At 47.8% G+C, this 22,079-nt stretch overlaps 1 protein-coding gene across 10 annotated transcripts in view; it reads right to left on the minus strand.

Annotated features, from left to right (window-relative positions):
- Positions 1-22,079, minus strand: part of LOC143973688 (NACHT, LRR and PYD domains-containing protein 12-like) — a 280,532-nt gene that overhangs the window by 198,309 nt on the left and 60,144 nt on the right. For 2 of the 10 annotated variants that reach the window (XM_077474581.1, XM_077474603.1), the window contains exon 3: positions 9,922-9,987. The exons of the other annotated variants lie outside the window; for them this stretch is intronic. The gene's annotated coding sequence lies outside the window, so the exon portion shown is untranslated. The remainder of the gene's footprint in view (positions 1-9,921; positions 9,988-22,079) is intronic. 10 annotated transcript variants of the gene reach the window in all.

The raw sequence follows: 22,079 nt of genomic DNA on the forward strand, positions 1-22,079 counted from the left end.
CTCGGTGGGTCTCGCTTCACCTGCCGCTGTCATTCGGCGAAGCCACGATGACGCCACGCACGGGAGCTGCCACGTGTGGCATATCGCTGTTGACGGGTGCCACGCTCAGTGCGCCTGCGCGCTGCTGTCTACGGCGCATGCGCCGTAGACAGCGGTGCCTGTCTTTCGGCAAATATCTCCTAAACCGTGTAGGTTTAGGAGATATTTCTTGGACCTACAGGTAAGCCTTAATCTAGGCTTACCTGTAGGTCAAAGTGTGTTGTAAGGGTTTACAACCACTTTAATAAAGGACTTGTCCGAAGCTGTCTCTTGTCTTTTTTACCACTTTTGACACTTTTTTGTGAAATGGTAGGGGTACAATGTACCCCATTACCAATTCACATGGGGGGAGGCTGGGATCTGGGGGTCCCCTTGTTAAAGGGGCTTCCAGATTCCGAAAAGCCCCCCCACCCAAAGACCCCCGCAACCACCGGGCAAGGGTTGTGGGGATGAGGCCCTTGTCCCCATCAACATGGGGACAAGGTGCTTTGGGGCCAGATCCCAAAGCACCCTCCCCATGTTGACGGTATGTGGCCTGGTACGGTTCAGGAGGGGGGCACTCTCTCGTCCCCTCTTTTTTTCTTCTAAAGAGATCCCAGAAAGCTAACACCTCTGCCATGGTCCCCATCTTAGCGGCAACTTGCGTGGCCAGGAATGCTGTTTTTTTGGATCAAGAGACTTTCTAGTCATCTGTCCCAAGGGACCAAAACAGAGGAGATAGTGAATTCCCTTTCAATCATAGGAAAGACTGTTGCCTATTTAGCGGATGCAGTGGTAGAATATATCAGGGCCTCTGCCAAGGTAGCTGTGCTAATTAGCTCAGCCAGAAAAGCTATTTGGGTGAAGGCATGGGAGGGTGACCTTACATCTAAAATGAAAGTTGTGTGGTCTACCCTTTAAGGCTGGGTTCACACTATTGTGAATTTGATGTGGGTTTCCCTGTATCCAATTTGCATGTCAGGAGATTGTGACCAGCTCTCAATGGAGCCAGTTCACACATCTCCGGAGCGGCTCTGGAGCAAATTACACAGGAGTCCTATGCATCTTCTGGTCTGTTTCAGGTTCAAATTCAGACAAAAATTTGGACTGAAATCAGACCTAAAAACTGTGAATAAGGATGTACCGGACCCCTACTGTGAGCCGCTCTGTGCGGCAGTGTGAACCCAGCCTTAAAAGTTTCCTTGCTCTTTGGGCCAGGACTGGATACCGTACTATCCAGGTCTTCTGAGAAAGAAAATAAATTCCTGGTTAAGTCAAAAAATAAACATTAATTTTTTTCATGAGTCACCAGGATAGAACCAGCAAAGAACCAAAAAGAACCCAATAAGAAGTGGATATGGTAGGGGGAAGCAGATATGTAATCTTCTGTTCTCCTTTCCTGGAACAAGCACCAAAACTACAAAGGATCAGGGTGGAAGGTCGGCTGTCTCAGTTCATCTTCCAATGGGAGGGAATATTAGGCAGTTCTTACATTTGTCAGCTTTTGAGAGAAGGCTACTGTCTAGAATTCTCATTCAGGCCCCCACTAATGATCACTTTAACTCATCCTCCCAGGGATGCTTTGAAAAAGAAGGCCCTCTTAGAAAGGATTCAGGAGTTGGCAGAACAGCAGGTAGTGGTACCTGTACCAAAAGATCAACAATTCCAGGAGGTTGTACTCCCATGTGTTTGCTGTCCACCAGGGGCGTTGCTAGGTCTACAAAAGATCTGGGGGTAGAGCCCATAGCAGCATAGTAAAGAAAGTTGTACGCTTGGGTGGGCATACACATGTATATACAGTAATATACGTGTGTGTGTGTATATATATCCCCAGAGAGCCTCCCACTTACATCAGGATCCCCAGAGAGTCTCCTCCTTACATCAGGGTTCCCAGAGAGCCCCCCTTAAATTAGGGTCCCAGAGAGCCTCCCCTGTAAAATTAGGGTCCCCAAAGAGCCCCCCACTTACATCAGGGTCCCCAGAGAACCTCCCCTCCCCTTGGAGACCCCTGCAGAGACTTGGGGCTATGGGCCCCAGATTCAGGGCTATAGCCCCAAAAGCCACCCCCTAGAGACGCCACTGCCATCCACATACCCTTGGGAAAGTACCACCTCATTATAAATCTCAGGAAGCTAAACAGTTTCCTAGAATACAAAAGGTTTTCCATGGAGAACATATACTTAATTTGCAAGAATCTTCTGAAAGAGACTTTTTTGACAATGCTGGATCTCAAGGATGCCTATCTACATGCTCCAAATCACCCAGAATATCAGGCCTTCTTGAAATTTGCAGTGTCTTCCATTGGCAGTTAAGGGCTCTCCACTTTGGGCTAATGGCCTGCCGAGGATCTTCACAAAAATCTTAGAGGTGGTGGCCTTCTTAGACCTTCAAGGAATAAAATGAATTCCCTACCTGGACTACCTGCAAATTTTTGGTCCTTCGGCTGCTCAGGTAAAAATAGACACCGAGAGCATAGTTACTGTCCTGCAGGCGCTGGGCTGGATAGTGAGCCTGGAAAAGTCATCCCTGGAATCAACTCAGGTCAAAACCTATTTAGGTTACCAGGTGGACACAAGGTTACAAAAGCTCTTTCTGTCAAAAGGATAAGGTAGTCTCTTCTGTCCGGGAATGTTGGCAGAAGCCTCATATTTCTACAGGAGGGAGATTCTATGGGTTCTGGGTCTCATGTCAGCCAGTATCTGAATCATCAAGGAGGAAACCGTTCCAAAGACCCTCCTGGACCTTGCCAAGGACATCCTGGGCTGGGCCGAAGGAAAGGTCATCTCAATAGTGGCAGAGTACATAAAAGATGAGAAACCAGGAAGTGGACTTCCTCAGTCACCAACCAGACAAGGATAGTGGGAATTGAGCCAGAGAATATTTCAGGAATTAGTGCACTGCTTTAGTTATCCAGAGGCAAAACCAGGAAAGTAAGAAGGTTATTTTCCCTCTCATAAGAAAGGGAGGGTGTCATGGTTATGCAATAGAGTTCGTCTGCTTACCTGTCTCCATGTGTTCATCTCTAGAGACCAGCCGACCCTCACCTGACTGCTTTTGTAATCCATCCTCTGGCATGGCTCCACCCTAGCTCCCATCAGAGAATTCTATATTAACCCATGCACTGCTAGCCTATCCTGCTGATCAACCTTTGTGTGTTAGCTTCCTGTTACCTGCCGTGTGCTCTTCTGTTGTTCCGTTACCGACTTTGGCGTGTCCTTGACTATCCCTGTTTGCCTGTGATCCTGACCTTTTGGCGTGTCCCTGACTATTCCTGTCTGCTTGTGGCCCCGACCTTGGCTTTGTCCCTCACCATCCCTATCCTCCTGTTGCCTACTGTGGGTGTGAGCTGGGGGACCCTGGGGGTCGCGACCTGGAGCCAGTTGCAGCCAAGTCCATCCTCACCACTAGAGGCTCTGGTGAACACCTGCTGGCTCTTAGACTTCACGCTCCAGGGAATCTTATGCTCTAACCCCGGTGGGATCCATCTTGGTGTTCTGGCGGCCCTGCCTTCCTATAACCTTGACCCCCATCTGCAGCAGTCAGCCGTAGGGTCCACAACCTTGCGGTGCACTCCTGATCCCTACGGTGTGCATCTGTCACCTGGCCTCAAGGTGACCTGACAGTTTGATCAGCCATGGACCCGGCTGACGTGCCGCTTCCTGCAGTCGATCTTTTGCAGGGCATAGTTCAGAGACTTGAGACCCAGGAATCTAATCAGACTCAGGTGATGCGATTCCTTCAATATCTGGCTTCCCGCTTCGAGCAGCTACAGGCTTCCTTGGGAACCCCGAACCTGCAGCCTCAAGTACAGTCTGCGACTGCACCTATCGCACCAGTCGCATCCACGCATTCATTATTACTGCCAGCTCCGTCCCGTTTCTCTGGGGACTCCAAGGCCTGCAGGGGCTTCCTCAGCCAATGCACCATTCATTTTGAGCTCCAGCCTCAAAACTTTCTGTCTGATCGGGCAAAGGTAGCCTATATCATTTCCCTCCTCTCCGGTGAAGCTTTAGCCTGGGCTGCTGGCCTGTGGGAGAAAAATGATCCAGTGGTTTCCAGCCTGTCCAACTTCTTGAAGCTCTTTCATAATATCTTCGAGGAGCCAGCTCGGGTTTCTTCTGCGGCTAGTGCCCTTTTACGCCTTCGCCAAGAATCTTGTTCAGTGGGACAATATGCACTTCAGTTCCGTATCCTCACAGCTGAATTGAGCTGGAACAATGAGGCCCTGGTCGCAACCTTTTTACATGGCCTCTCTGACCGAGTGAAGGACGAATTAGCAGGAAGAGCTATCCCCGCAGGTCTGGACGATGTAATTTCCTTATGCAATCAGATTGACATTCGTTTCCAGGAGAGGTCCTTGGAAAAAGGATGCCAGCACCCCCTGGGTCCTAGTCAGCCTGAACTTTTTTCCCGTCGCCCTGTGGAGCATCCTCAGTCTGCTGAGGAACCCATGCAGCTGGGCCGGACCAGACTAACCCCCGAAGAACGTGCTAGACGCAGAACTCTGGGCTTGTGTCTTTATTGTGGGGGCAAGGGTCATTTTCGTGACTCCTGCTCACTTCATCCGGGAAACGCTCGGGTCTAATACATTTGGAAGGTGGAGTATTGGACCCAGAAACATCACCTCCTCGTCTTCTTTTTCCAGTGTTCCTCCATGTAGGCACTTCTCCCCAATCAGTCCTAGCATATCTGGACTCCGGGGCTGCCGGCAATTTTATGGACTGGAGAACTGCTTCTTCCATGAAGCTTACCCTTTCTCCCCTCGCTACTCCACTGGTAGTCTCGGCAATTGATGGCACTGTGCTCCCAGGGGGCCCTATCTGTTTCCAGACGCTACCTATTAGGATGTCGGTAGGGATACTCCACCAGGAGTGGATCTCCTTCCTCATCCTACCCAAGGCCTCTACCCCCATTGTATTGGGCCTTCCTTGGCTACAGCTCCACTCGCCACATGTGGACTGGGTCTCTGGGCAGATCCTGGCTTGGGGTCCTTCGTGTTTCTCATCCTGTCTTCTCAAGTTGACCCCCAAGGGGAAACTTCCCATTGCTACCAAATCTGTATCGTCTGATCTTCTCACGGCATACAGCGATTTCCGTGATGCGTTCTGTAAGAAGTCTGCTAAGGTGCTTCCTCCCCAGAGATCTTTTGACTGTGCTATTGACCTTGTCCCTGGAGCAACCCTGCCCAGGGGTTGTACCTATCCTCTGTCCATTCCAGAGACCCAGGCAATGTCTGAGTATGTTGCCGAGAATCTGGAGAGAGGTTTCACCCGGAAATCCTCATCGCCTGCAGGAGCAGGGTTCTTTTTCCTTGCCAAAAAGGATGGTACCCTCAGACCCTGCATCGACTATAGAGGTTTAAACGCAGTGACTATCAAAAACCGATACCCCTTACCTCTAATATCTGAGCTATTCAACAGGTTGAAGGGGGCTTCCATTTTCACCAAGTTGGATCTCAGAGGTGCATACAATCTCATTCGAATATGGGAAGGTGACGAATGGAAGACCGCGTTTAACACTAGGGACGGGCATTACGAATACCTGGTTATGCCTTTTGGTTTGTGTAATGCTCCAGCTGTGTTCCAGAACTTTGTCAATGAAATATTCAGGGATCTACTGTACCAGTTTGTTGTCATCTATCTGGATGATATTTGTCATCCTTTCTGAAAATCTGCCTGCTCACAGAAACCATGTACGCACCGTACTTCAGCGCCTTAGAGAGAACAATCTCTATGCCAAGATGGAGAAATGTTCCTTTGAATGTTCCGAGGTCCTGTTTCTGGGATGTTTTGTTTCTAGTGCGGGTCTTCGCATGGATCCTGGAAAGGTCTCAGCCATTACCAACTGGCCCCTTCCCGCTAGCCTCAAGGCCACACAGCGCTTTCTTGGCTTCACAAATTATTATAGGCAGTTCATAAGGAATTACTCTTCCATTGCCGCGCCTATTAACCCTTTGACCAAGAAGGGTGCGAATGCCAAAGACTGGCCTCCCGAGGCTGTCTCTGCGTTTCACGATCTGAAAACAGGCCTTTGTCTCTGGACCTCTCTTGAGGAGACCAAATCCTGGGGACCCATTTTTTATTGGAGTAGACGCGTCTTCGATGGGGGTGGGAGGTGTGCTTCTTCAGTTCTTTGAGAAGAAACGTCAACCATGTGCGTTCTTCTCCAAAAAAAATTCTCAGGCAGAGAGAAATTATGCCATTGGTGATCGGGAACTTCTCGCAATTAAATTGGCGGAGGAGTGGCGTCATCTCTTGGAATGTTCCCCTCACTCCATAACGATCTTTACTGATCATAAGAATCTACAGTACCTACAGAATGCTAAATGTTTGAACCCCAGACAGGCCAGGTGGAGTCTCTTCTTTTCCCATTTTAAATTCACGATTACGTACAAACCTGGTTCCTGCAACGGTCGAGCTGATGCGCTCTCTAGGTCATTTGACACTTTGGACGAGGAGTCCAACCCTGATCCTGAGCCGATCATTCCTACCTCATGCATTGTTGCCCATTCTACCACCCTGGAATCAAAAATTCCTCCTGGCAAGACCTTTGTTCCCACGGAGCTAAGAACTAAGATCCTTCGTTGGAGACATGATTCCAAGGTGGCAGGTCATGCTGGGTTCCTCCGATCCTTCCTGCTCATCAGTCGTCACTACTGGTGGCCTAATCTCCGCTCGGATGTTAAAGACTACGTTAAGGCTTGTCACGTTTGTGCTCAGTCTAAATCTTCCACTCAAGCCCCTGCTGGTCTTCTCATGCCCTTGCCCATTCCTAAGGAGCCCTGGTCTCATATCGCCATGGATTTTATCACTGACCTTCCACTGTCGGAGAATAATACGGCCATTTGGGTAGTAATCGATCGGTTCTCAAAGATGGCTCATTTTGTTCCTCTTCCTGGTCTCCCTTCTGCCCCTGCCTTGGTTCCCATTTTTGTACGAGAGATTTTCCGCCTTCATGGTGTTCCTTCTCATGTCGTTTCGGACATGGGTGTGCAGTTTACTTCTCGTTTTTGGAGAGCCTTTTGCAAATCCCTCGACATTACCTTGGATTTTACCTCTTCTTATCATCCCCAATCCAATGGCCAGACAGAGAGTTAATCAGGAGTTGGAGGTCTTTCTCCGTACCTTGGGCTCTGCCCATCATGATGATTGGGCATCACTATTACTGTGGGGTGAGTTCTCCCACAATAATCATGTCAATGTCAGTTCTCAGAAAACACCCTTTGTCACTGTTTATGGAAGACATCCTCTACTCCCTCTTCCTATGACTTGTTCTTCTGACATTCCAGCTTTGGCTACTTTTAAGGAATCATTCAATTCCATGTGGGCCGACGTTCATGATTCCCTCCAGAAAGCTGCCAACAAATTCAAGAGTTTTGCTGACCGTCGCAGGCGTAAGCCACCTTTTCTTCAGCCAGGAGACAAAGTCTGGCTCTCCACCAGGAACATCAAACTCTGGGTTCCTTCTCTCAAATTTGCCCCAAGATTCATTGGTCCGTACACCATAATTTCTAAACTGAATCCGGTTTGTTTCAAGCTCCAGATTCCCAAAAGCCTCAAAATCTCTAACTCCTTCCATGTTGCCCTTCTGAAGCCTTTAGTCCTCAATAAGTTCTCTCGTCCTCTCTCTACCGTAACACCAGTCTCTGAGGATGATCAGGAGTACGAGGTTAGCCAAATTTTGGATTCCCGACTCTGTAGAGGCATTCTCCAGTACCTCGTGGACTGGAAAGGTTTTGGTCCTGAGGAGAGGTTGTGGATTTCGGCTTCCGAGGTCTTTGCACCTCGTCTATTGAGGAAGTTTCATTTGAAGTTCCCCTCTAAACCTGGTCCCAGGCGGGGAAGGGGGAGGCCTCGTAAGAGGGGGGGGTACTGTCAAGGTTATGCAATAGAGTTTGTCTGCTTACCCGTCTCCATGTGTTCATCTCTAGAGACCAGCCGACCCTCACCTGACTGCTTTTGTAATCCATCCTCTGGCATGGCTCCACCCTAGCTCCTATCAGAGAACTCTATATTAACCTGTGCACTGCAGGCCAACCCTGCTGATCAACCTTTGTGTGTTAGCTTCCTGTTACCTGCCGTGTGCTCTTCTGTTGTTCCGTTACAGACTTTGGCGTGTCCTTGACTATCCCTGTTTGCCTGTGATCCTGACCTTTTGGTGTGTCCCTGACTATTCCTGTCTGCTTGTGGCCCCGACCTTGGCTTTGTCCCTCACCATCCCTATCCTCCTGTTGCCTACTGTGGGTGTGAGCTGGGGGACCCTGGGGGTCGCGACCTGGAGCCAGTTGCAGCCAAGTCCATCCTCACCACTAGAGGCTCTGGTGAACACCTGCTGGCTCTTAGACTCCGCGCCCCAGGGAATCTTATGCTCTAACCCCAGTGGGATCCATCTTGGTGTTCTGGCAGCCCTGCCCTCCTATCACCTTGACCCCCGTCCGCAGCAGTCAGCCATAGGGTCCACAACCTTGCGGTGCACTGCTGATCCCTATGGTGTGCATCTGTCACCTGGCCTCAAGGTGACCTGACAGAGGGCCTGGGTGCCTTAGCTCAGGTTTTGCAGGTCAAGCTGGTGTATGCCTTTCCTCTTATGGGTCCTACAAATGCTCTGTCAGTCACCTGGCCACCTTATCCTGATTGTGCCATGGTGGCCAAGGAGGGCGTGGTTCGTGACTTTGAAGGCCCTGTCAGTTTCGCCTCCTTGGAGACTCCTGATTTGACCAGATATTCTGTCCCAGGGTCTGGTGTTACACTTCAGGCAAGAATTCTTTCAATTGATGGCTTGGCTACTGAGCGCCAGATCCTCAGACTAAAGGGCTCAGATAGAGTAATAGACACCCTCCATTGATAAAATTGTTTGCCAAAACCTGCCTGATAAAGCCAAAATACTTTTGGGAGAATGTGCTGAGAACAGAGGAAACTAAATTACAGCTTTTTGGTAAACCCCGTAATTTTACTGTTTTCAGAAAAAGAAATGGGGCCTTTAAAGAAAAGAATGCGTCCCTATAGTTAAACATGGCAGAGGTTCACTGATGTTTTGGGGTTGCTTTGCTGCTTCGGGCACTGGATGTCTTGACCATGTGCATGGATTTATGAAATCTGAAGACTACCAAAGAATTCTGGGGTGCAATGTAGGGTCCAGTGTCATAAATATGGGTCTCTGTCAGAGGTCATGGGAGTTTCAGCAGGACTATGACCCAAAAACAAAGTGTTGAACTGGCCAGCAGTGAGTCCAGATCGATCCCATTGAGCACCTGTGGAGAGATCTCAAAACAGCAGTTGGGAAGAGGAACCCTTCCAATCAGAGACCTGGAGCAGTTGGTGAAAGAAGAGTGGAGGGAGACGGAGATGGAAAAATAACTTAAATCAAAGGGGTATGCTACCAAATACTAAATTGAGGGTGCCAATAATTTTGTCCAGTTAATTATTGTAGTTTTGCGTGGAATGTGTCAGATTTGGCTTTTTATGTCATACCAATACAAAAAAAAGAAATAAACATGAGAATGCCTAAACATTTGTAATTGCAACAATTTTCTGGGTGAAGTGTTCCATTATCTGACAGAAATGCAGGGGTGTCAAAGTTTTTGGCAAATGAGATATAGATAGATATATATATATAATTTTTTTTTTTTTTTTACATTTTACAGCTTTTTCATGCCTCTTGTAAAAAACATCTTGTTTACAAAGCTCAAAATTTCAAGCTAAAATTCACACACAAACAAGTAAATAAGTCGCAGCAGTGACTCCTACCCCTGCCTCTCCAAGGCTGTCTTGTATAGTATATTTTGTTCTGGGTTTATATACTGGTTTTTTTTTTTTTTTACATACATTGTATGACCAGAAGGGGAAAAAAAAATTCAGGGAACACAGTTTTAGAGAACATTTGAGACATTTTTCATCGTATTACCTTTCAGCTCCCGAGTCAGCGAGTGTCCATGTTCATCCAGAAGTATCTCATCCACCAGATGATCACCTATAGAGAAATAGAGAGGTAAAAGCTTTGACTTGATCAAATTCATTTGATGCAGACTCACAAAATTATGTATAGGGACCCCCCCCCCCCCCCCCAGTGGAAAAGAAAACCCTCAGCACTGGGGTGGCCTGACATTACACCAGGGTGGATCAATGGCCACGGAGGACTGAAAATAATGTTGTGTGCCAGTAACACTTTATTTTTTCAGATGTTTATTTTCTCCAGGATCACAGAGAGGGTTAGGGCATCAGATGCCTCCAGCAATATATTTAAAAAAAACTTAGTCAACTATGGAATCCTCATTCTACTCACCTAATATCTTAATAGACACTCTCCTGCTAACACCTGCGGGCTTTCCCCCAAACACAAAGACCACTTTCCCACCAATCACATCATCCCTGATGGTTTGGAAGAAATTAAACTTTGACATGTCTTTACAGCACCCATACCATACACTACCAATTCCTCTCATAACTCTAATGACACATTAGAAAAACCTCAAGCTACAACAATGGTTAGCACTTGAGATTGATAACTTAACGGACCTCTATACTAAAGTACTCTCTAGAAACCTTCCGAGATCTCTAAGCTGAATTTCACCTTCCAGACTCGGAAGCATATACCTACATGAGGATTTCTCATTTTCTTAAACATTCTAAATTTACCCTTGAGATTACAATACCTGAACCTCTACACCAATTCTATACTTACACAGTATACCCCAAACATGGTATCTCCATACTATATGCAACCCTAAATGACAATCGACCCTATTCCCAAACCACTACACTCTCAAAGTGGAGTGAAGAACTAAATATCAATGTCACCCAGGATATGTGGGCACAAGCATTTCAACTGACCTATGCAGCCTCCCACTGCTCCAATCACCAGGAATATTATCAAAAAATATGCATAGGTGGTACCCAACACCCTACCTTCTATCAAACATCTTCCAGGGGCACCCAGCTAACTGTTGGAGATCTTGTGGAAGTGTTGGACTATAGCACACATTTTGTGGTTTTGCAGATTTAGAACCTCCTTCTGGAGACCAATATTTTCCTCAATTTCTACTCTATCACATACCCCCTCTACCCTCAACCCTTCACTAGCTCTACTCCACATGGAGAAATTTCCTCCCAGGTCAAGGGCTGTAATCCTACACTTGCTACTTGCAGCAAAACTGAATATTACTAAGCTCTGGAAAAAAGCAGAACCATTTCCAGTACAATTACAGACCTAAACCTCCAATGTGAAATGGAGAAAATAGTGACTAGAAAAAAAATTATGTATGAGAAAATGTAATTATAAACTGGAGGTCTTGGTTATTTCCCCCTCAATGCACTGTGACTATTTGAACTGTAGATCTAACTTGTTTTCTCTGACTCCCCATGTAAAACCTTTAAATACTATGCTGGTGCTTCCTATCACCTATCTTGTCTCTTTCCATACCCCTCCCCTCTAATCCCCCCTTCTTTCCCATTAACCTACCCTCCTCCCCACCGACTGGAACCAAAATTGTTAACACCTAAAGCTTGTTTATGCTTATGCTGTTTTTTTCCCAAGACCAGTTTTTTGCCACTGGACCTGAACAATTTTAAACCTTGTATAGTTTTGATCCAGTCGGAACATCCGACCTGTTGTAAGAAATGTACACCATGTTAATTTTCATGAAATCTTTATTAAAGAAATATTGAATAGAAGCATCACATCATCGGCATTAGTCAACTCAATAGCAGTATCGTCATACACCTTAGTAAGTTTTACATCATCACATTACATTTTAACACTTGCCTCCCCACTGAAGAGGGCACTGCAGTGAGGAAAGTCCTTTTCTGCACCAACAGTGGATGGCCCAGCTGGGATCACTTCAAATGTGAGCAATCCCACAGTCAGTCTTTCCTATGACTTTAGCAGCAACAGTCTTACCCATCAGTGTAGCAGGTCTTGCAATGTTCACTTGAGTACATCGACTTTCTTCTGCTGCACTTCCACTGGCCCACTCCCTCTGGGGGCCATAGGATGAAACTACAGAAGGCATCTCCAGCTGTTTAGCACCCCCTGCAGGCACAACAGGAATTTCCTCCCTGTTTCCAGGGGTGACTGCAAACATTTTAAAACAGGAATGCCATGCCCCAGTTGACCACATTCCAGGAATGGTACTTGGCACTTGGTACTTTACTTTCTCCTGTTGCTAAGGGAGATGGCACTCTCCCAACATGCAGAAACTCACTGGCATCTTTATGGGGATGGTGGGCCACCTCTTCCCTGTAGCTCCTCCTTCCTGTTGACACATTTTCTCCTGTTGCTAATGGAAGTGGTGCTCTCCCAGCTGCACTTTACTGACACTCCCAAACACACAGACTTCTCTCTCCATGAAGTGGTGTTGCTTTAAACTTGCCACAATCCCCTTTGTCTTGCGGTCCACAGACCTGACATCACAGGCATTGCTATGGGCAACCGCACTCCTCTCAAACTTCTGGTAAGCCTGTTACTCACTCCTGGCGCTCACAGCAGGCTTCCCAAACACAGATGCAGACCTTTTCTTTGCTAGGTAACTTTACACTGGAGCCTGGGACAAAGGGCAACTGGAGACTGCATGCCCCCACTCACTGCACCAAACAGTGCTTTTCCCTGAGTCTCTTGTCCAGGCTTCCAACACTGCATCCTCTTTCAAGCTTAAGACTCTGCACATTAATCACTGGTCTTGTGTTGCTAGAGGCAATGGCAGCCACAGTCTTCCTCCTTGGAAAGCTCTGTTCAGGCATGTATGAGGCTCGTTCAAGTGGTAACAACCCCTCTAGCCACAGAGCTATGTCTTTCATCTCAGCCATCCTTGCTTCTTTTTTCATTTTGACTGCCCCATCTTCACAGTTACTCCACAACACTTTTGCACAGTTCAGCAACAAAATGGAGCACTGTCTCTTTTAGTTACCGTATTTATCGATGTATAACACGCACTTTTTCCCCCTTAAAATCAGGGGAAAATCGCGGGTGTGTGTTATACGCCGATCCGCCGCAATTCCCTTGCGATTTTTGGGCTCCGGGCGGCTTTAAGCCGCCTTCGGCCCTTCTCGCGGCTTTCGGCCGCCTTCGGCCCTTCTCTGCGGTTTTCGAGAGCGGCCGAAAGCCTCTGAGTACAGCCGAGGCGGGCGAAAGGCTCAGAGTACTGCCAAGGCAGCCGAAAACCACAGAGAAGCGGCGAGAGCGGCCGAAAGCCTCCGAGTACGGCCGAAAGCCACCGAGTACGGTGCTATTTTTAAAAACAAAAGCTGAGGGGACAAGGCTGCAATGACAGACAAACTGCATGACGGAAAGGCTGCAATGACAAGGCTGCAATGACGGACAGGCTGCAGGCTGCAATGATTGACAGGCTGCAGGCTGCAATGACAAGGCTGCAATGACAAGGCTGCAATGATGGACAGGCTGCATGACAAGGCTGCAATGACGGACATGCTGCATGACAAGGCTGCAAATGACACTGACAAGGCTTCAGATGGACACTGATAAGGCTGCATTGATGGGCATTTAAATGTAAGTTTTTTTTCCTTAAAATTCCCTCCTAAACTTGGGGTGCGTGTTATACGCCGGTGCGTGTTATACGCATATATGGTGTTGGGGTGATATAAGTGCTAAAACCACCCATTCACCTGACAAATCACTCGCCTCTGAAATCCCTGTCAACACCGAGACTACATTCAATATCCAGCCCCCCCGGTCCTTGGCAAAATTGTCCCGGAATGACAGTTTGGAAATGTGGTCACCCTACTCCCAGTGCACACATGCACGCTCTGACTTCTCCCTTGCAAGCCTGGACTCCTCGGGAGGGTGGAGCCCAGAACCATGGCCAGGTGTCTACAAATAGCCCAGCACCCACCTGACCAGTCAGTGTGCCGGTGATTCTCAAAATTAGGACCCAGGACTGGCGATTTTTTCCCACCCAGGTCTCTAAGAAATCCCTGGGCTCCAGGTCCCAAAGTAGACTTTTCTAAGAAATTAGAAAATTGAAATGCCAGTTTCCTCCCAAATACACAAATCCCCTGGAGTCCCTCAACCTGCTGGGTTGAGAATCCTGTAGAACTACTCGGGTGGGGTACCACACTGCCACATAACACACTGCATTGTTACTGATTGAAGGTTGTTAAATGGCCAGTGCTCTGCAGTTCAGTTGGCACAGAAACTCATATCGCAATGCTAAGAATGTTGGACTTGTATGCTGCAAGCAGGATTTCTTTATTCAGTTAATCTGGAATAGAACTACAGATCCCAAGTGAGTGAGCAAAGGGGCTGGAAGATAAAAAGGAAAGTCCAGGGACCTCTGGAGAGGAAAGAAGAATAAGAGAGCGGCAGGACATGTGTGAGATTTGAGAAGGGGATTTCCAGATCGCTGTTCATACTAAGAGGCAGGATAGTCAATTCTACAGGCAGGTAGATGCGATCATTGCCATTGGGACCACTACATCCATGGGAGGACAGAGAGAGAAAGGTGGCCTCCCAGCAGCAAGGCCATTGTTTAACACCGCTACATTGAAGGATTGGGTGAGAGGGTTCCTAACCCATACCACACCACAGGGCCACTGATTACCTTACTATTTTACTATAATTACTATTAAAAACATAAAAAAACTAAAATTCCATAAATATATCCCATAGTTTGTAGATGGTATAACTTTTGCACAAACCAATCACTATAGGCCGATTGGGATTTTTTTCATAAAAAAGAATACATATTGGCCATAATTGATGAAATTTGATTTTTTTTTTATTGGGTAAGTTTTTATTGTCATTCTTTTTTGTTTCTAGCTCTCAAAAAATAGAAACCATAGAGGCAATCAAATACCACCAAAAGAAATCTCTATTTCTGGAAAAAAGGACATCAATTTATTTGGGTACAGCGTTGCACGAACGCACAATTGTCAGTTAAAGTAACACAGTACCATATTATAAAGAATGTCCTGGTCATGAAGGGGGTAAATCTTCCAGGGCTGAAGTGGTTAAAGAACCTTTTCACCCAAGCTTTACAATTACAGTATCTCACAAAAGTGAGTACACCCCTCACAAATCTTTTCATGTGACAACACTGAAGAAATGACACTTGTCTACAATGTAAAGTAGTGAGTGTACAGCTTGTATAACAGTGTAAATTTGATGTCCCCTCAAAATAACTCAACACACAGACATTAATGTCTAAACCACTGGCAACAAAAGTGAGTACACCCCTAAGTGAAAAATGTCCAAATTGGGCCCAAAGTGTCAATATTTTGTGTGGCCGCCATTATTTTCCAGCACTGCCTTAACCCTCTTGGGCATGGAGGTCACCAGAGCTTCACAGGTCACCACTGGAGTCCTCTTCCCCTCCTCCATGATGACATCACAGAGCTGGTGGATGTTGGAGACCTTGCGCTTCTCCGCCTTCCGTTTGAGGATGTCCCACGGATGCCCAATAGGGTTTAGGTCTGGAGACATGCTTGGCCAGTCCATCACCTTCACCCTCAGCTTCTTTAGCAAGGCAGTGGTTGTCTTGGAGGTGTCTTTGGGGTGGTTATGTTAGAATACTGCCCTGCGGCCCAGTCTCCAAAGGGAGGGGATCATGCTCTGCTTCAGTATGTCACAGTAAATATTGGCATTCATAGTTCCCTCAATGAACTGTAGCCCCCCAGTGACCATGACACTCCCACCACCATGCTTGACTGTATGCAAGACACACTTATCTTTGTACTCCTCACCTGGTTGCCGTGACACGCACTTGAAACCATCTGAACCAAATAAGTTTATCTTGGTCTCATCAGACCACAGGACATGGTTCCAGTAATCCATGTCCTTATTCTGCTTGTCTTCAGTAAACTGTTTGGGGTCTTTCTTGTGCATCATCTTTAGAAGAGGCTTCCTTCTGGGATGACAGCCATGCAGACCAATTTGATATCATGTGCGGCGTATGGTCTGAGCACTGACAGGCTGACCCCCCCACCCCTACAACCTCTGCAGCAATGCTGGCAGCACTCATACATCTATTTCCCAAAGACAACCTCTGGATATGACACTGAGCATGTACACTCAACTTCTTTGGTCGACCATGGCGAGGCCTGTTCTGAGTGGAACCTGTCCTGTTATACCGCTGTATGGTCCTGGCCATCGTGCTGCAGCTCAGTTTCAGGGTCTTGGCAATCTTCTTATAGCCTAGGCCATCTTTATGTAGAGCAACAATTCTTTTTTTCAGATCCTCAGATCCTCTTTGCCATGAGGTGACATGTTGAACTTCCAGTGACCGGTATGAGAGAGTAAGAGCGATACACCAATTTAACACACCTGCTCCCCATTCACACCTGTATGGAAGAGCCCTGGGGCCATCAAAAAATAAATAAATTCATAATTCTGAGTTTGAAAGTCAGAATTCTGAGATTAAAAGTCAGAATTCTAAAATTCAAAGTCAGAATTATAAGCACTTCCTGTACTATTAACCAAGCCTCCTTCTCAGTTCAACATTTCTATGGCAACCCTGCTTCCCTGCTCATAACTGACTTATTTCATAGTATTTACTTGTGCTAATTACCTAGTGTTTGCCTGTATGAGTCCTATCAGCGTCAGCTGATAAGACTGCAGAACTGCTGTCCCATTCCCTGGTTTACACTGTATGTGAGGTCACATGGTATATAGGAATAAGCTATGAGTGATTAGCAGTCTGCTGGGAGTTCAGTGCTGTGCCTTAGGAAGTCCTGATAATAGATAGATAAGACATAGAGAGTGTTCCGTAAATCAGGGGAGATCTGGGCATGCTCAGTGACATTATTCTAAAGAACAAAAAGGATTACAACAATACTAAGCAAGTAAGGATATATCGACAAGCAGTGTTCATTGGGGTTTTTTATGCTGATTCACATGGGACAAAGTTGTAGGGGAGGGTTTACAACCACTTTAACAAAGACACACTGATATATTGAGCACACAATGTTGTAGTATATGCTGGCTACTATAAATTAGAGAGTAGAGATTTAGAAGAAAAAACGGTGTGTATATTAGGGTGATCAGATGGGAGCATTAGGGTGTCATCTTCAGTATCCCCGGGGACAGTTCACAATTTCAGGAGACTGGTCATAACAGATCGATCATAGCAATTACTTGTCTGGACTGGTACAGTGGTTTCACTGAGGCCGCGTACACACGTGGCGGACTGTCTGGCCAACTAAATCCGTCAAACAATCCGACAGACAGTCCGTCATACTTTTGAATGAACGGACTTGCCCACACACGGCACTTTTTGAGCGGACTAATACGGTGGACTAAGTCCGCCATACAATCCGCCCTACTTTTGAAATGAACGGACTCGCCCACACACGCGGAGGAAAGTCCGCTCATTTCGAGCGTCTCCAGGTAGGCGGGGCCCGCGAAGGAGACGTCGCTGACCCCGTCGCCTGGAATGGACTTAAAGGGGAACCCCAACACCGAAAAAAATCGGCGTGGGGGTCCCCCCAAGTCCACAACAGACCCTTGTCCGAGCACGCTACCCGGCCGGCCAGGAAAGGGGGGCGAGCGAGCGCCCCCCCCTCCTGAGCCGTACCATGCCGCGTGCCCTCAACATGGGGGGTGCCTTGGGGAAGGGGGGCCGCGCGGCCCCCCCACCCCAAAGCACCTTGTCCCCATGTTGATGAGGACAAGGGCCTCTTCCCGACAACCCTGGCCATTGGTTGTTGGGGTCTGCGGGCGGGGGGCTTATCGGAATCCGGGAGCCCCCTTTAATAAGGGGGCCCCGGATACCGGCCCCCCACCCTTTGTGAATGAGTATGGGGTACAATGTAACCCTACCCATTCACCTGTGAAAAAAAGGACAAAAAAAACACAACACAGGGTTAAAATATTTTATTGCACAGCTCCGGGGGTCTTCTCGCCGGACTCCTCCGCTATCTTCTTGTAGCTCTTTTGCTAGCGGAGGAGTCCGGCTTTCTTCCCCCCACCGGCCTCTTCTCCCGACTTCGGGGGTCTTGTCCCCCTCTTCGGTTCTTCTGCCGGGCCACCGCGCCTTCTTATAGCTCTTTTACAGGCGGTGGCCCAGTCTTCTGTCGCCGCCGTCGGTTCTTCTTCTTCTTCTCCAGGAGATATTGCCTCGATGATCTCTCCGGCCGGAATGCCAGAGCCGCGCTGCGCGGCCACTTATATAGTGACAATGGGGCAGTGTCACATGGCTTTATGTCACATGGGTTGGTGTCACATGGTGACCCCGCCCCCTTACGATGTCATAGTCCCCATGTGACATCAACTCATGTGACCAGCCCATGTGACATATACCATGTGACACTGCCCCATTGTCACTATATAAGTGGCCGCACAGCGCGGCTCTGGCATTCCGGCCGGAGAGATCGTCGAGGCAACATCTCCTGGAGAAGAAGAAGAAGAAGAAGAACGGAAGGCGATGGCGGCGACAGAAGACCGGGCCACCGCCTGTAAAAGAGCTATAAGAAGGCGCGGTGGCCCGGCAGAAGAACCGAAGAGGGGGACAAGACCCCCGAAGTCGGGAGAAGAGGCTGGCGGCGGGGAAGAAAGCCGGACTCCTCCGCTAGCAAAAGAGCTACAAGAAGATAGCGGAGGAGTCCGGCGAGAAGACCCCCGAAGACGGAAGACCCCCGGAGCTGTGCAATAAAATATTTTAACCCTGTGTTGTGTTTTTTTTGTCCTTTTTTTCACAGGTGAATGGGTAGGGGTACATTGTACCCCATACTCATTCACATAGGGTGGGGGGCCGGTATCCGGGGCCCCCTTATTAAAGGGGGCTCCCGGATTCCGATAAGCCCCCACCCACAGACCCCGACAACCAACGGCCAGGGTTGTCGGGAAGAGGCCCTTGTCCTCATCAACATGGGGACAAGGTGCTTTGGGGTGGGGGGGCCGCGCGGCCCCCCCTTCCCCAAGGCACCCCCCATGTTGAGGGCACGCGGCCTGGTACGGCTCAGGAGGGGGGCGCTCGCTCGCCCCCCTTTCCTGGCTGGCTGGGTAGCGTGCTCGGACAAGGGCCTGTTGTGGACTTGGGGGGACCCCCACGCCGATTTTTTGCGGCGTTGGGGTTCCCTTTTAAGTCCATACCAGGCGGCGGGGCCAGCAACGTCTCCTTCGCGGGCCCCGCCTACCTGGATACCCGCTCGAAATGAGCGGACTTTTCTCCGGGCGGGAAAAGTCCGCTCATTTCAAAAGTACGGTGGACTGGCACACACACGGGCGGATTGTCTGCCGAAATGTGAGTCCAGCGGACAGTCTTTCCAACATTCCGAAAGACTTAGTCCGCCAGACTGTCCGCTGAAAAAGTCCGCTGAAGCCCACACCCGAGGGCTTTCACACTGGAGTGGTGGGCTGGCAGTCCACTACAAAAAGTCCTGCTAGCAGCATCTTTAGAGCGGTGTATACACCGTTCCTTCACCTCTCCTGCCCATTGAAATCAATAGGGCAGAACGGCTCTACCGCCAGCAAGAAGGATAAGAAGGAGGATAAGACAGCAAAAAGAGGAAACTATTAATACAGTAGAGGAACCAGAGAACCCAGCACTGCCTGCTTCCCTATATTGTGTGCTATAATTAAGGTAGATTTACATATCCATATATAGAGCAGAAGACATGTATGTCTGCAGAATGATGGTCTGTGGGTGTTACTACATTATTGCTCATTGGTCCTAAAATCTTCTTAATAGAGACTGCTATATTTATAAACTCAGATTTCTGACTTTCAGACTCAGAATTCCGACTTTCAGACTCAGAATTCTGATTTTTTTTTTCAAAAACATAATTCTGTATTTTTTTTGATGGCCCCGGGGCTCTTCCATACACCTGAGACCTTGTAACACTAATGAGTCCCATGACACCGGGGAGGGAAAATGGCTAATTAGGCAAAATTTGGACATTTTTACTTTTGTGTACTGACTTTTGTTGCCAGCGGTTTAGACATTAATGGCTGTGTGTTGAGTTATTTTGAGGGGACGGCAAATTTACACTGTTATACAAGCTGTACACTCACTACTTTACATTGTAGACAAGTGTCATTTCTTGAGTGTTGTCACAAAAGAAAAGATAGAAGAAAAGATTTACACATAATGTGAGGGGTGTACTTACTTTTGTTAGATACTGTAGGCCTAAGTATGATAGACCAGAGGTAGCCTGATGTAAGTTCATGACATCCGACGCTCTATAGACCTCTATGGAGCATCCGTTCAGATCCGCCTGAAAAACTGATAGGCGGACCGTAACGGATCGGCCATGTGAAAGAGGCCTAAAGGGAAATGTATGCCTTAGCCTAGGTTCACATTGGAGTTGAACTCGCATGATTTCATACCCGCATGTCAGTCCAACTTTGGGGGCGATTTCAGAGACATCTGTGTGGGTCCTGCACAGATCCGAAGTGGCCAAAAGTAGTACAGAAACTACTTTTGGGAATCGGTGCAGAGCCTGAAAGTCAGCGTTGCACTGATTCAGAGGGTGTCATTGGGGGCAATAGCTGCCGATTTGGCATGCAATTTGACTAGGCTTAACCACTTCAGCTCTGGCAAAAATTTGGGCGCTCAATAACCAGGCCATGTTTTGCGATTCGGCTCTGTGTCGCTTTAACAATTGCACCGTCATGCAACACTGTACCCAAAATTGATGTCCTTTTTTTCCCCGCAAATAGAGCTTTCTTTTGGTGGTATTTGATCACCTTTGCGTTTTTTATTTTTTGCGCTATAAACAAAAGAAGAGCGACAATTTTGAAAAAACACAATATCTTACTTTTTGCTATAATAAATATCCCAAATTTTTTATCAAAAGAACACATTTTTTCCTCAGTTTAGGGCCATATGTATTCTTCTACATATTTTTGTTAAAAAAAATTGCAATAAGCGTATATTGATTGGTTTGCGCAAAAGATATAGCGTCTACAAAATAGGGGATAGATTTATGGCATTTTTATTATTTATTTATTTTTTACCATTAATGGTGGCGATCAGCAACATTATGACACATCAGACACTTGACAAATTTTTGAATTATACAGCAATCAGTGCTATAAAAATTCACTGATTACTGTATAAATGTCACTGGCAGGGAAGGGGTTAAAACTAGGGGCCAATCAAGTGGTTAACGTCCACAAGCCAAATCACTTAAAGGGACATACTTCTTCTAAATTATGCTCCCATCCCACCCCTCCTCAGCTTGAATAACCCTTATATCCTTCTGACATCTTTAAAGTAAACACCCAACTTGTTGTCTTTATTAAAGGAAACTCTGCTTCAGTGGCATCCCATCCATTGGGGGAGCCCGGACGTGAGAACTAATCCCCTTGTGTTCAGTGGAGTGGGGAGGCCTCCCTCTCCACTGAACACACAGGGAAAGCCAGGAACTAGCTGGGGGGAGACAGACACGACTTAAAGGATGGCTGTGCTGCGGGGGACACAGATGTGAGGAGGACCCTGCTGCTCTGCTGGGAACACAGATGTATGGAGGGGCTCCGCTAGGGACACAGATTTAAAGGAGGACTCTGCTGGGCACACAGATGTATGGAGGGGCTCTGCTGGGGACTTAAATGCAAGAAAGGACTCCGCTGGGGACATAGATGTAAGGATGGACTCTGATGACTGGGACACAGATGTAAGGAGGGACTCCCCTGACAAGGATGTAAGGAGGGACTCCGCTGACAGGGACACAGGATGTAAGGAGGGACTCTGCTGACAGGGACACAGGATGTAAGGAGGGACTCCGCTGACAGGGACACAGGATGTAAGGAGGGACTCCGCTGACAGGGACACAGGATGTAAGGAGGGACTCCGCTGACAGGGACACAGGATGTAAGGAGGGACTCCGCTGACAGGGACACAGGATGTAAGGAGGTACTCTGCTGGGGGCACAGGATGTAAGGAGGGACTCCGCTGGGGGCACCTGATGTAAGGAGGGACTCCGCTGGGGGCACCTGATGTAAGGAGGGACTCCGCTGGGGGCACCTGATGTAAGGAGGGACTCCGCTGGGGGCACCCAATGGCATCTGGTGGCAGGCGGCGTGGCAAGTGACATGTTCAGGGCTCCCACTGATTCTGCCTTATGGTGAGTCGAATGATTTCATTTTATATTACAATGTAATAATAGAAATAA

Source organism: Lithobates pipiens, unplaced genomic scaffold, assembly GCF_037356315.1.
Source record: "Lithobates pipiens isolate NorthernLeopardFrog02 unplaced genomic scaffold, aLitPip1_a1.2 Scaffold_115, whole genome shotgun sequence".
Taxonomy (NCBI): domain Eukaryota; kingdom Metazoa; phylum Chordata; class Amphibia; order Anura; family Ranidae; genus Lithobates; species Lithobates pipiens.